Genomic DNA, 14,666 nt, shown 5'->3' on the forward strand with positions numbered 1-14,666 from the left:
TAAAGACCGTTAGGGTCACACAATTGTGAACCGTTGAAGTCTATGGGGAAAGAGGAACGTCCTGGGTATAGTTCACACAAATAACTCATAGACATGATCCCCACCCTTGGCAGCTCAGTGTCCAGAAAACAAAAACAAAAACAAAACCAGTGCTGGCACAAGCAGGAGAGTGCATAAAACATCCAACTCTTTGGAAAATGGCAAATTAGCAGGTTGTTGAACAACTAAAGTTCTTCAAATCATTTTAGCTGAACATTCCTATGTGTATCCATGCATGTGAGTGATCTCCACATACTTACAATGGGAAACTGCAGCCCATGTTTGTATGGGATATCTCAGGAGCTTAGGTTCTGTGGAAGCTGGCGCCTTGGCCCACCTGCTCATCTTTGTGGCCTGTTATCTTTAGCAGTTTCTAGAACAGAGTAGGGCCTCAGTTGATTTTTGTTATTGGTGTTAAACAAATGTGTACTCAATCTGCTGCCCAATAGCGGATTGTGTGGTAGCACTCACTGAGTGCTAACTGAGGTCATTAGGGCTTCCATCCTTGGGTAGGATCAAACTTCAGCTCTAGCGGTTTACATTGGCTCCACCTGGGAACCCAGCCCTAGTTAGGTTAACTCCGCTCTGGTGCTTCATGGCTTCAAAGAAGGTCTGATCTTTCTATAAAGGTCTTTAAGGAAATGTTTGAATGTCTTAATCTCTATAAATGAGACACAAATAACTGGTATTCAGAGTTGTCTTCATTTGGAAAGAATACATGTATATAATGACATAGTAAATATCTGTAAATGAGACAATCCCTGGAATCCCAGCACAAAGTTCCCTCTACATACATTAATATAATAAAAGCCACTTATGAAAACCCCACAGCGAATATCATTCTCATTGGGAAAAAACTGAGTGTTTTTTCCTTAAGGTCAGGAGCATGACTAGGATTCCTTCTCTCACCACTGTTGCTCACCATAGTACTAGAAGTCCTAGCCTCAGGAATCAGACAACAACAACAACAACAACAACAACTAAAAGGCATTCAAATTGGCAAAGAAGAAGTTAAACTCTCTCTCTTCAAGATATGATACTTTATATCAAAAACCCTAAAGACTCCACCCCCAAATTGCTAGAACTCATACAGCAATTCAGCAAAATGGCAGGATACAAAATCAATGCACAGAAATCAGTTGCATTTCTACACACTAATAATGTAACTGAAGAAAGAAATTAAGGAATCTTAATTTGGTACTTACAACAGCACCAAAAACTATAAGATACCTAGCTTCCACAAGAAAACTTACAAACAACCTCCTCTCCAGACTAGGGAGGAACAACGGAAACAACATGAGCAAAGATGAAAGGAGAAGAAAGCAAAGGTTTTAGAGCTCAGAGAGGCCTCATTATGGCTGAAGATTAATTTTTTAACATCCTATAAATAGTATTTTATTCTGAACCCTTTCTTTAGTGTAAATATTTTTTTCTACTGTCTTCCCCACTTTAGTCAAAAGATTCTTCTGCTTTCAGAAGAAGCACTATCTATGTAGTGTTGAGTACCTATCTATGTAGTGTTGGCAGTTTTCCTCACATGCCACATCCCTGAAAGATGTTACTAACCTTAAAGCTCACAGATTCTTTCAAATGGTTTTTACCTATCTCTGTACAATTCAGTTTTCCAGTGACTCATTCTATAGATTCTTGACCTAGATTTTTAATGTCAAGTTTCCTCTGCTGACAGAACTGGAATCCTCTTCTAGACAGAAGCATTTACATGATGGGTGGTAGTTCTCCCACTAACTTTAGTAGAACTTGGACCACTAACAAGCTGAGAAAGCCACCTCTTCCTCCTCTAGAAAATCCAGTAGTCTTTATGAAACAAGGAACCAAATGGGTTAGTGATGGCATGTTATATTTTGAGAAGTGTTTTGTTACCTATGCATGTTTGTTCAGATCACTTGATGTAATTGCCGTCACTCAATATATTCTTAAAAACTGTAAAAAAAAAAAAAAAGGTACCTCTTACCTCTTACCAAAGAGGTAAAAGATCTGTACTCTAGTAACTATGGAACACTTATGAAAGAAACTGAAGAAGACAAGAAAAGATGGAAAGATATTCCATGGTCATGGATTGGAAGAATAAACATTGTTAAAATATCTATGCTTTCCAGAGCAATCTACACTTTTAATGCCATTCTTATTAAAATACCACTGGCATTTTTCAAAGTGCTGGAACAAACAATTCTAAAATTTGTACAGAAGCAGAAAAGACCCCAAATCACCAGGGGAATATTGAAAAAAGAAAAACAAAGCTGAGGGCATCACAATTCTTGACTTCAAGGTTTATTACAAGGCTGTAGTCATCAAGAGAATATGGTACTGGCACAAAAATAAACATATAGATCAATGGAACAGAATAGAAAGCCCAGAAATGGACCCTCGATTCCAGGCCAACTGATCTTCAACAAAGCAGGGAAGAATATCTAATGGCAAAAAGACAGTCTCTTCAACAAATGGTGCTGGAAAAATTGGACAACCACATGAAGAAGAATGAAATTAGACTGTTCTCTTACACCATACACAAAGATTAACTCAAAATAGATGAAAGACCTCAATGTGAGACAGGAATCCATCAAAATCCTAGAGGAGAACATAGACAGTAACCACTTCAATCTCAGCCATAGCAACTTCTTGCAAGACATGTCTCTAAAGGCAAGGGAAATAAAAGCAAAAATGAACTTGTGGGACTTCATCAAGATTAAAAGCTTCTGCACAGCAAAGGAAGCAGTCAACAAAACTAAAAGTAACTCATGGAATGGAAGAATATATTTGCAAATTACATTTCAGATAAAGGGCTGGTATCAAGATCTGTAATGAACATCTTAAACACACTCCCCACAAAAAACCAAATAATACAATAAAAAAAATGGGCCAAGGACATGAACAGACACTTTTCCAAAGAAGACATACAAATGACTAAGAGACGCATGAAAAAAGTGTTCATCATCATTAGCCATCAGGGAAATTAAAATCAAAACCATGAGATACTACCTTATACCAGTCACAATGGTAAAAATTAACAAGGCAGGAAACAACAAATGTGGAGAAAAGGGAACACTCTTACACTGTGGGAATGAAAACTGGTACAGCCACTTTGGAAAACAGTATGGACGTTCCTCAAGACGTTAAAAATAGAGTTATCCTACAACCCAGCAATTGTAATACTGTGTATCTACCCCAAAGATAGAGATGTAGTGAAAAGAAAGGGCATCTGCACCCTAATGTTCATAGCATCAATGTCCACAATAGTCAAACTGTGGAAGAAGATGAGATGCCCTTCAACAGATGAATGGATAAAGAATATGTCGTACATATATACAATGGAGTATTACTCAGCCATCAGTAAGGATGAATACCTACCATTTGCCTTGACATAGATGGAACTGGAAGGGATTATGTTAAGTAAGTTAAGCAGAGAAAGGCAATTATCATATGGTTTCACTCATATGTGGAACATAAGGAATAGATCCTTAGTTTATCTGTCAGTGTGACCCATCCACCTTCCAGCTACCTAAATTCATCACAAGTTTTCATCCTCTGACATCTCCTATCCTATTCTCAGTGATTTTATAAATCCATTCCTTTTTATAATTTTTGACTGTCATTTTTAAAAGATTTTTAAAATTTATTTGACAGATAGAGATCCCAAGTAGGCAGAGAGGCAGGCAGAGAGAAATGAGGAGGAAGCAGGCTCCCTGCTAAGCAGAGAGCCTGATGTGGGGCTCAATCCCAGGACCCTGGGAATATGACCTAAGCCGAAGGCAGAGGCTTTAACCCATTGAGCCACCCAGGCACCCCTTGACTGTCATTTCTATAGATTTTTGGGAAGAAGTGGGGATAGATAATTGAAGGAGAAATCCATTTTGAGCTGCACTTCAGGGCCAGCAGAATCCATCTTCTGTGTAAAGCAGAAAAACAGGAGGTTGCCCAGAATCCAGTGCCTGGTTCCAACTGCGGTTCTTAACAAGCACATGGCCACACCCAGGACAAGAGCCTTTGCAACATTAAGGAGGCATAAGAGTCCTTGGTACCTTGATCATGTCCTATTGACTTTCTTCTTACCTTGACTCTTAACTGGAGAGTGCAAAGCAATTTGTCAAAGACCATAACCTGGATAAGAGGAGATGAGCAGAGTCCCTGAAGTGTCCATTCATCTGCTCAGCATTTGGTGGCCTTTCAAAGTTAATAGACAAACTTTTGTTTCTGCCAGCAGGTGGCAGTGAATGTTACCTCACACTTACATCCTATCTTCCATCTAACCCTCTGATCAGCTAGTTAAAGTGACTACGAGAAAATTTCCCCCAAAACCTCATTACTTAAAAACTAATTAAAAAAATCTTGAATGAAAACTGCAATTTTCTATGTATTTTAAAGAATTACCTCATGTAATCTTTTAAGCACCATAAAAATAAATATACTGAAGCTCAGAGAGATTAAGTAAGTTGTCTAAATTGTATACCGAATATGTAGTTATCTTTCAGTTCAGACTCAGGGGTTTCAAAAATCGCTGCATTTATTTGTTGTTGTAAATCCTGGGATGTCTTTGCTTGTTTTGGTTTCCTGCTACATTTCATATAGGACCAATTCGGCTCCATGTTCCTTCATGGGATTCTGCATTCCTGCACCACGACATCTCCTGTGTCTGGGAGGTGAGGTAGGATGAGGATGGGAGGTGGTGGGTAGCTGAGGTTCTGGATAAGAATGATGGGTAAGCACAGATGCTAAAGGTAGCTATAAAATTCTTGTCTGGACCCATAGCTCTCCAGAAAGCTGGTATTATGGCTTCAGGCAGCTCGGAGTTTTGCATCCAAAAGGGGCACCTTATGGCTAATTATTGGGCATTGCTATGTTATATGATGTAGCCTGGAAGCAGCAGCTTCTCATAAGAGGGTCATGTGGAAGAGTGGCATTGGGCTTACTCCAAACCCTTCTTCTGGGAACACAGCAGCACAGACTCCTTGCTCCTCCCCTGCCCAGTTATGAATGTTAGGAGGACGTCCCCACATTGAACCTCTGTGGCCACTCCATCCCCCATCCTGTCAGGGGTGGCTGCTGGAGGCACTGGTAGCTTAAAAGGAGCACCTCGTTTAATACTTTCTCTATGGGCCTGGATGAAACATCCTTGCGGACCATTAGCACCTCACCCAAATATTTTCCCAGTGTTTTTTGCAGTACCTGTAATTTCTGAATTAATGCCACTTTTTTTGGTAAGTCATTGTTTTCTAAGTCTCCGTATTCATCCGTTTATTTATGTACCAGGCAATTATTGAGTGTCCAACATTAGGAACATAATAGTGAATAAGAGTCAGTTCTTTCCCTAAAGGGTCTCATGGTCCATTGACTGTGTGTGACTCTAGCAGGAAATAAAATTGGGAGAGTCAAAATTGAAGGGAAAGGTCTGATGGGCAGGATACACCTGTCATGGACTGAGATCCCACCAGCCTGAATGGGGATACTGGCTGGTCAAAACTGGGGAGGCCTGGTAACTGGGACACTAAGACAAAACTGGGATGAAAGAGTTTATAGTTCTAACAACATTTTATTCTTGTTCATAGGCATTTTTGTCACCCCTTTATTCTCCTCCCTGTCAAAATTCAAAGCTGAGAAGGTGTGTGTGTGTGTGTGTGTGTGTGTGTGTGTATGTGGTCGTCAATACACATTGTGTATGTGGTAGGCTGTCGTGGTCCCCTCCAGAGGTACTTGACTGGATGGTGTTTTGGGAAATTCATAACTGCTCTCCAGCTCTGTCCTTTCTTCTCAGACTGTAGTATGCTGCCCTGAGGTCCCAGAACCACCGCGTAGCAGGAGGAGAGATTTGAGACATTGTGAGTTGGATCCAGAAGATGGATCATCTAATCTCTGAAGAGAGCTATGATTTTTCAGCTGATATACATCGGCTGCTGTCTTTTCCACTAGTACTGGAAGCCAACTTCATCTGCAGTGATTTTTGCCTTCACGCCTACAAACCACTCACTCCTGTGTCACACAACAGCCAATTCCAGAAACTTTGTCAAGTCTGTCCAAACCTCAGAATTCTATAAATGACTGATGGTGCTCTTCACAATTTGTCTTTTGCTTATCTCTTTACCCTCACTTCTTGCTACTCATCCCTGTATATTGTGTTTTTGTCACTTGGCACCACTTTTTCCCCTCAGTTGGAACCATGTTCTTGGTTTCTCTCCTCTAGGCCATTTCCTATCTAGAACATCTTGTATTCCGTTTTCTTCCTCCCCTTGATCAATTCCGCACTCCCTCAACACAGTTCCTCAGGAGACAGTGTCCATCCTCAAGTCTACTTGTCTGTACTAGGCTTCTTTATCCAGGCACTTCCCTCTCAGCATTGGCTCTGTTTGTTTAATTGTCCTTATTTAGCACAAGACTCTCAGATACATGAAGGGGAGGAGAAGTGTCTTCATTTAGTTTTTTATCCAACAAATCTTTATTGAGTAACTACCAAGTGCCAGATATGGCTAGGCAGTGTGGGTACAATCATGAACATACCTGTGATTTTCAAAATTGTGCTTGCATTTTGTGGCTCTGGCTTGGAACAGTTTGCATGTAATGGATATTTGTGTTGTAAATGAATAGATTTTCCTAAACTGATTTATACCTACTTCTGATGCTTTAATGAAAAATATGGTTCTATATCATTTATGAGTTGTAACAAAAGCCAAGACTTGTAAATCTTCTGCCAAGTCACAGTACCTAGCATACCCCTTAGCAGATGCATCTCACAGGTTGCAAGTGTAATGAGTCCTGTGGAATATATTTTAACCAATAATCTGACTGCAGGTCTCAATCATGGTGTAATCTCCTAAGAAATAAGGTGCATATGTAAAAACTCACAAGCTTTCTCCTTAGTAACTGTCCTACCTTGGGTTCTGGGGTTGAGTCAGCTTTTACGGTTGGGGAATGCATGTGCATGCATATACCCCACCCCCACTTCTGACTAAAGTCACTATCAGTGGAATTTATAACAGGATAGGAGGCTGAGACGTCATAGGAAGACCTCAGAAGTATGGAGGGCAGTGAAGAGCAGAAGGGGCACCAATTCTGGTCAGTGCTGCTTGTGTATATGAGTGCATTACTGTGTTATCAATACCTATAGTGCTTTGGTCCCCATAGTAACCAGAGAATTTGCTGTTCTTTCTGGACTACTCACTCTAATCACAGAGTTTAAAGTTTTAAGTCAACTCAGTTCAATACCTTTGTAGTTATGAATACCTATATGATGGTCTCTTTCTAATTTCAACACTAAGTTAAACTGCAGTTCCCCTTTTTTAAAAAATTGGAGGCACAGGTTAGCACAGTACAAAAATCCATATTTCAGTGGACAAAAAACAGTCAAGAAGCAAATCCCCAGGTGGTACAAATAGGTAACATTTAAAACAAAGAGTAGTACCTTAAACAACACACAAAAAAAGTGCATATGGGGTCATGGAGAGGCAAGTAGACAAAATGTTTGGTAGTGGGTGGTTTAAAACAACCTCTAAAGGAATTTTCTCCACTCTGATCTGCTACTCTTTCCATTAAAACTAAAGAGTTCTATCTGGTTTTTTCATCTAGTTAGCTGTTGTATGCCTTTTGATTAGAGAATTTAATGCATTTACATTTAAAGTAATTATTGTAGATCAGGACTTACTCATTCTATCTTATTAATTGGTTTCTTGCTGTTTTGTAGTTCATTTATCCTTTTTTCCTCCTTTACTGCTTTTGCTTGTGATTTGATGACTTTCCATAGTGTTATACTTTGATTCTCTTCTCTTTGTATCTACTGTAGATTTTTGCTTTGTTGTTTACCCTGAAGTTTACATTAGCATTTTATGGATATGATAGTCTATTTTGAATTGATGACAACTTAACTCGACTGCATATAAAGTCTACCCTTTTACTCCCTTTACCCTCACTTAATATATATATATTTTTCCAATTTATTTATTTTCAGAAAAACATTATTCATTATTTTTTCACCACACCCAGTGCTCCATGCAAGCCGTGCCCTCTATAATACCCACCACCTGGTACCCCAACCTCCCACCCCCTCGCCACTTCAAACCCCTCAGACTGTTTTTCAGAGTCCATAGTCTCTCATGGTTCACCTCCCCTGCCAATTTACCCAAATTCCCTACTCCTCTCTAATGCCCCTTGTCCTCCATGCTATTTGTTATGCTCCACAAATAAGTGAAACCATATGATCATTGACTCTCTCTGCTTGACTGATTTCACTCAGCATAATCTCTTCCAGTCCCGTCCATGTTGCTACAAAAATTGGATATTCATCCTTTCTGATGGAGGCATAATACTCCATAGTGTATATGGACCACATCTTCCTTATCCATTCATCCGTTGAAGGGCACCTTGGTTCTTTCCATAGTTTGGCGACTGTGGCCATTGCTGCTATAAACATTGGGGTACAGATGGCCCTTCTTTTCACGACATCTGTGTCTTTGGGCTAAATACCCAGGAGTGCAATTGCAGGGTCATAGGGAAGCTCTATTTTTAATTTCTTGAGGAATCTCCACACTGTTCTCCAAAGAGGCTACACCAACTTGCATTCCCACCAACAGTGTAAGAGGGTTCCCCTTTCTCCACATCCTCTCCAACACATGTTGTTTCCTGTTTTGTTAATTTTGGCCATTCTAACTGGTGTAAGGTGATATCTCAATGTGGTTTTAATTTGAATCTCCCTGAGGGCTAATGATGATGAGCATTTTTTCATGTGTCTGATAGCCATTTGTATGTCTTGATTGGAGAAGTGTCTGTTCATATCTTCTGCCCATTTTTTGATGTGTTTGTCTGTTTCCTGTGGGTTGACTTTGAGGAGTTCATTATAGATCCTGGATATCAACCTTTTGTCTGTACTGTCATTTGCAAATATCTTCTCCCATTCCGTGGGTTGCGTCTTTGTTTTTTTGACTGTTTCCTTTGCTGTGCAGAAGCTTTTGATTTTTTTTCCAATTTATTTATTTTCAGAAAAACAGTATTCATTATTTTTTCACCACACCCAGTGCCCCATGCAAGCCGTGCCCTCTATAATACCCACTACCTGATATCCCAACCTCCCACCCACCCGCCACTTCAAACCCCTCAGACTGTTTTTCAGAGTCCATAGTCTCTCATGGTTCACCTCCCCTTCCAATTTACCCAAATTCCCTACTCCTCTCTAACGCCCCTTGTCCTCCATGCTGTTTGTTATGCTCCACAAATAAGTGAAGCCATATGATAACTGACTCTCTCTGCTTGACTTATTTCACATTGGGGTAACATTAACTTTTCGCTACACCTGTATCCTTGGGGGTAATGCCTGGTAGTGCAATTGCTATATCATAGGGTAGCTCTATTTCTAATGTCTTGAGGAACCTCCATGTTTGTCAGAGTGGCTGTACCAGCTTACATTCTCACCAATAGTGTAAGAGGGTCCCCCTTTCTCTACATCCTTCACAACATTTGTTGTTTCCTATTTTGTTAATCGTTGCCACTCTAACTGATGTGATGTGGTATCTCATTGTGGTTTTTATTTATTTCCCTGATTTCTAGTGATGTTGAACATTTTTTCATGTGTCTCTTAGCCATTTGTATGTCTCCTTTGAGGAAGTGTCTGTTGATCACTTCTGCCCATTTCTTGACTGGATTCTTTGATTTTTTTGGGTGTTGAGTTTTAGAAGTTCTTTATAGACCTTGCATACCAGCCCTCTGTCTGTACTGTCATTTGCAAATATCTTCTCCCATTCCATGGGTTGCCTCTTAGTTTTGTTTCCTTTGTTGTGCAGAAGCTTTTTATCTTGATGAAGTCCCCAAAGTTCCTTTTTGCTTTTGTTTCTCTTACCTTTAGAGACATGTCTTGCAAGAAGTTGCTGTGGCCAATGTCAAAGAGGTTACTGCCTATGTTCTCCCCGAGGAATTGGATAGATTTCTATCTCACATTGAGGTATTTCTCCCATTTTGAGTTTATCTTTATGTATGGTGAAAGAGCATGGTCCAGTTTTATTCTTCTACATGTGGTTGTCCAATTTTCCCAGCACCATTTATTGAAGAGATTGTCTTTTTGCCATTTGATGTTTTCCCCCAATTTGTCAAAGATTAGTTGACCATAGAGTTGAGGATCCATTTCTGGGTTCTCTCTTCTGTTCCACTGATCTTTGTGTCTGTCTTTGTGCCAATACCGTACTGTCTTGATGATGACAGCTTTGTAATATGGCTTGAAGTAATGCACTGTGATGTCACCAGCTTTGGTTTTCTTTTTCAAAATTCTCTTGCCAATTCAGGGTCTTTTCATATTCCATACAAATTTTAGCATTGTTTGTTCCAGCTCTGTGAAAAATGTCAGTGGTATTTTGATAAGGATGGCATTCAAAGTGTAAATTGCTCTGGGCAGCATAGACATTTTAACAATATTTGTTCTTCCAATCCATGAACATAGAATGTCTTTCCATCTCTTTGTGTCTTCTTCAATTTCTTTCAGAAGTGTTCTGTATTTTCTAGAGCACAGATCCTTTTACTGTTTGGATAGGTTTATTCCTAGGTATTGTATGGTTTTTGGTGCTGTTGTAAATAAAATTGTACCTTAATTTATCTTTCTTCAGTCTCATTGTTAGTGTATAAAATTCCAACTGATTTCTGTGCATTGATTTTTTTTTAATCCCACCACATTGCTGAATTCCTGTATGAGTTCTAGAAATTTGGGGGTGAAGTCTTTAGGAATTTCCACATAAAGTATCATATCATCTGTGAAAAGAGAAAGTTGAATTTTTCTTTGACAATTTGGAAGCATTTTATTTCATTCTGTTGTCTGATTCTTGAGGCTAGGACTTTGGTACTACATTCAATAATAATAGTGAGAGTGGGCATTTCTGTCATGTTCCTGACCTCACGAGAAAAGCTCTCAGATTTTCTCCATTGAGAATGATATTTGCTGTGGGCTTTTTATAGATGGCTTTTTAAAAATTGTGTTATGTCAGTCACCATACAGTACATCATTAGTTTTTGATGTAATGTTCCAAGATTCATTGTTCATGTATAACACCCAGTGCTCCATGTAATACATGCCCTCCTTAATAATGACCACCAGGCTCACCAACCCCATAGCCCCTCCCTTCTAAATCTCTTAGTTTGTTCCTTGGAGTCCACAGTCTCTGATGGTTCATCTTCTCTTCCGATTTCTCACCCCACCCAGCACTTCACTTTTCCTTTCCTTCTCCTAATGTCCGCCATGTTATTCCCTTTGTTCCACAAGTGAAACCATATGATGGCTTTTATGATATTGAGGTATGCTCCCTCTATCCTTAGACTTTGAGGACTTTTAAAAAATTTATTTCTTAAAATTTTTTCAATGTACCAGAATTCATTGTTTATGTACCACACCCAGTGTTCCATGCAATACATGCCCTCCATAATACCCATCACCAGACTCACCCAACCTCCCACCACCTACCCCTTCAAGACCCTCAGATTGTTTTTCAGAGTCCATAGTCTCTCATGGTTCTTCACCCTCTCCAATGTCCCACAACTCCCTTCTCCTTTCCATCTCCTACAGCAATTCAGTAACGTGGCAGGATACAAAGTCAATGTACAGAAATTAGTGGCTTTGCTATACACTAACAATGAAAATACAGAAAGGGAAATTAGAGAATTGATTCCATTTACAATAGCAACAAGAACCATAACATACCTGGGAATAAACCTAACTAAAGAGGTAAAGGATCTGTACTTGAGGAACTACAGAACACTCATGAAAGAAATTGAAGAAGACACAAAAAGATGGAAGACCATTCCATGCTCTTGGATCGGAAGAATAAACATTGTTAAAATGTCTATACTTCCTAGAGCAATCTATACTTTTAATGCCATTCTGATCAAAATTCCACCGGTATTCTTCAAAGAGCTGGAGAAAATAATCCTAAAATTTGTATGGAATCAGAAGAGACCCCGAATCGCTAAGGAAATGTTGAAAAACAAAAATAAAACTGGGGGCATCACGTTACCTGATTTCAAGCTTTATTACAAAGCTGTGATCACCAAGAAAACATGGTCCCGGCATAAAAACAGACACATAGACCAGTGGAACAAAGTAGAGAGCCCAGATATGGACCCTCAACTCTGTGGGCAAATAATCCTTGACAAAACAGGAAAAAATATACAGTGGAAAAAAGACAGTCTCTTCAATAAATGGTGTTGGGAAAACTGGACAGCTATATGCAGAAGAATGAAACTCGACCATTCTCTTACACCTTACACAAAGATAAACTAAAATGGATAAAAGACCTCAACGTGAGACAGGAATCCATCAGAATCTTAGAGGAGAACATAGGCAGTAATCTCTTCGATATCAGCCACAGCAACTTCTTTCAAGATATGTCTCCAAAGGCAAAGGAAACAAAAGTGAAAATAAAGTTCTGGGACTTCATCAAAATCAAAAGCTTCTGCACAGCAAAGGAAACAGTCAAAAAAACAAAGAGGCAACCCACGGAATGGGAGAAGATATTTGCAAATGACAGTACAGACAAAAGGTTGATATCCAGGATCTATAGTGAACTCCTCAAACTCAACACACACAAAACAGGCAAACATATCCAAAAATGGGCAGAAGATATGAACAGACACTTCTCCAATCAAGACATACAAATGGCTATCAGACACATGAAAAAAATGTTCATCATCATTAGCCCTCAGGGAGATTCAAATTAAAACCACATTGAGATATCACCTTACACCAGTTAGAACGGCCAAAATTACCAAAACAGGAAACAACATGTGTTGGAGAGAATGTGGAGAAAAGGGAACCCTCTTCCACTGTTGGTGGGAATGCAAGTTGGTGTAGCCTCTTTGGAGAACAGTGTGGAGATTCCTCAAGAAATTAAAAATAGAAATTAAAAATCTATTAAAAAATAGATTCCTCAAGAAATTAAAAAACTTCCCTATGACCCTGCCATTGCACTCCTGGGTATTTACCCCAAAGATACAGATATAGTGAAAAGAAGGGCCATCTGTACCCCAATGTTTATAGCAGCAATGGCCACGGTCGCCAAACTATGGAAAGAACCAAGATGCCCTTCAACGGATGAATGGATAAGGAAGATGTGGTCCATTTACACTATGGAGTATTATGCCTCCATCAGAAAGGATGAATACCCAACTTTTGTGATAGGACTGGACTGGAAGAGATTATGCCGAGTGAAATAAGTCCAGCAGAGAGAGTCAATTATCATATGGTTTCACTTATTTGTGGAGCATAACAAATATCATGGAGGACAAGGAGTGTTAGAGAGGAGAAGGGAGTTGGAGTAAATTGGAACGGGAGGTGAACCATGAGAGACTATGGACTCTGAAAAACAATCTGAGGGGTTTGAAGTGGCGGGGGGTGGGACTTTGGGGTACCAGATGGTGGGTATTATAGAGGGCACGGCTTGCATGGAGCACTGGGTATGGTAAAAAATAATGAATACTGTTTTTCTGAAAATAAGTAAATTGAAAAAAAAAAGTGAGGGAAGAGGCAAGATGGCAGAATTGTAGGGGACCTGAAAGAAGGTCCCTACAATTCCACCACTTTCTCAACTAATGTATCTGTAATGTTTTATTGTCTTAGAAAATATAAAGCAGACATAGAAGAGGTTACAATTTGATAAGTCTGGGTGGCATCTATATCAGTTTTGTATTTTCTATCCTGTATAGATTTGAGATATTTAATTAATAGATATATTAAATAAAAATAAATCAGCACCAGATTATGTCCCATAGTTGGAAAGATTTAATTCTGTATCTTTTACATTTCTGCCCCCTAAAAATGTAATTCGCAGAAAAAGAATTTCATTATAGTCATGTCCAGAGAGAGATGGTAACTGAGTCTGAATATATGTGTATTGGAATGATAAGATAAAAGGCTTTGTTATGCTCAAGGGTGAAAATTAATTTAATATTAGCTTTAGTACCAAATTAGTTAAGGCAGAAACTGAGTTATTGTTGGAATAAAATTGCACAATATATTTCAAGTCAAAAGAGATATGTACTATTTTGAATTATCCATGCCATTGCTATTTCCATTTGAAGTACTTGGTATGATATCACTAAATATCAAAATACTATTTGTGATAGGTTTCAGACTTTCATAGCAGAGAGGCACTCAATAGGATCATTTGGCAGAGTTTATTTCCTTTAAAAGGGAATGCATCAGTAGCATTTTAGCAAGAAAATCTTTATTTGGCAAAAAAGAATTAGAAATAATTTGAGCAGTAGGTATTTAGAAATTTGCTTATTTGGGGTAGATATCTGAATTTTAAAGACTATATTTTGAATAGTTGCAATCTATTTTTATAAAATATCAGTTGTGATGTAAAGCAGTGGCTTGTCTGTGTCTCACCATGGGAGGTCTGAATGGACCAGAGCAGCACCAGGTACAGAAAGAAAACAGTGAGGGTGGTGCCAGAGCAACAGGATGCCCGGTACTTCTAAGATCTCACCACTATCCTGAAGACGAGTTGATGGGTAATTACAAAGTCTTACTAGAAATGCATCTGAATATTATTTGTCATATGTCATATATATTATATTAAGAATGTTAGATATTGACAAATGTTGATCTCTGTATTCTAATACAGAGGTTTGGATATGGTCATTTCTGCTCTGAC

This window comes from Neovison vison, chromosome 3, assembly GCF_020171115.1.
Source record: "Neovison vison isolate M4711 chromosome 3, ASM_NN_V1, whole genome shotgun sequence".
In the NCBI taxonomy this organism is placed as follows: domain Eukaryota; kingdom Metazoa; phylum Chordata; class Mammalia; order Carnivora; family Mustelidae; genus Neogale; species Neogale vison.